Here is a 774-nt window from a genome sequence, read left to right as displayed (position 1 = left end):
TATTCTTTGATGACATCTTTGGACTGAGATTCCTTCCCATAGTCTTTAACAACAATGAAACTGCGTCCAACTACTTACAGGGCTTTCCCTCTCTGTCAATAGAAGCCTACCCATTCACCCAGCTTCTTGTGGTCATCAACTTTGATCAAGTTAATTTGGTGCTTAGCATACAGTGTCTCAAACAATTTTATATTCAGAGGTTCATCACAGCTGGAAGCAAGAACAAAAAGATGAGCCTCATGTTTTTTCAAGGGTTTAGTAGCTTCATGAATTCCATGAGCTAGGCCATTATGGATGAGTGCGGTCTTCAGTACATTTTGTAGAGCAGTGTTAATGTCCATTATACCTCCAACAGCAAAACTTTCCTTGGCCATTGCAGCCGTTCACAGGTGAAGCTAAATCTTGAAAACACCCGGAATCTCCTCCTCCTGCTCAACTCAGTGACAACAGGGAAAGAGAGTGCTATAGACAGTTTTATAGCCCTTTGTGCATAGTTCCAAATTGCTCTCCAGAATGTTTGGATCAGTTTACAAATCCACCAACAATTCATTAGTGTCCCAGTTTCCCCATACCCCCTCCAACATACAACACTTTCCTTTATTTTGGTCATATTAGCCACTGTTACAGGTATGAGGTAGTACCTCAGAGTTGTTCTAATTTTCATTTTTTGATCAATAGGACTTTGAGCATTTTTATATGACTATAGATAACATTGATTTTTTTGTCTGAAAACTCCATTCAGATCCTTTGATCATTTATCAATTGGGGAATAGC

The 774-nt window shown here is 39.3% G+C and overlaps 1 pseudogene; it reads right to left on the bottom strand.

Moving 5' to 3' along the window:
• The window catches only part of LOC122736685, a 393-nt pseudogene extending 19 nt beyond the window's left edge, over positions 1-374 (bottom strand).
• Positions 375-774: the final 400 nt, after the last annotated feature.

Source organism: Dromiciops gliroides, chromosome 1, assembly GCF_019393635.1.
Source record: "Dromiciops gliroides isolate mDroGli1 chromosome 1, mDroGli1.pri, whole genome shotgun sequence".
NCBI classification, from domain to species: Eukaryota; Metazoa; Chordata; class Mammalia; order Microbiotheria; family Microbiotheriidae; genus Dromiciops; species Dromiciops gliroides.
Note: the sequence above shows the minus strand (reverse complement) of the source record. Positions and strands in the feature narration are given on the sequence as shown.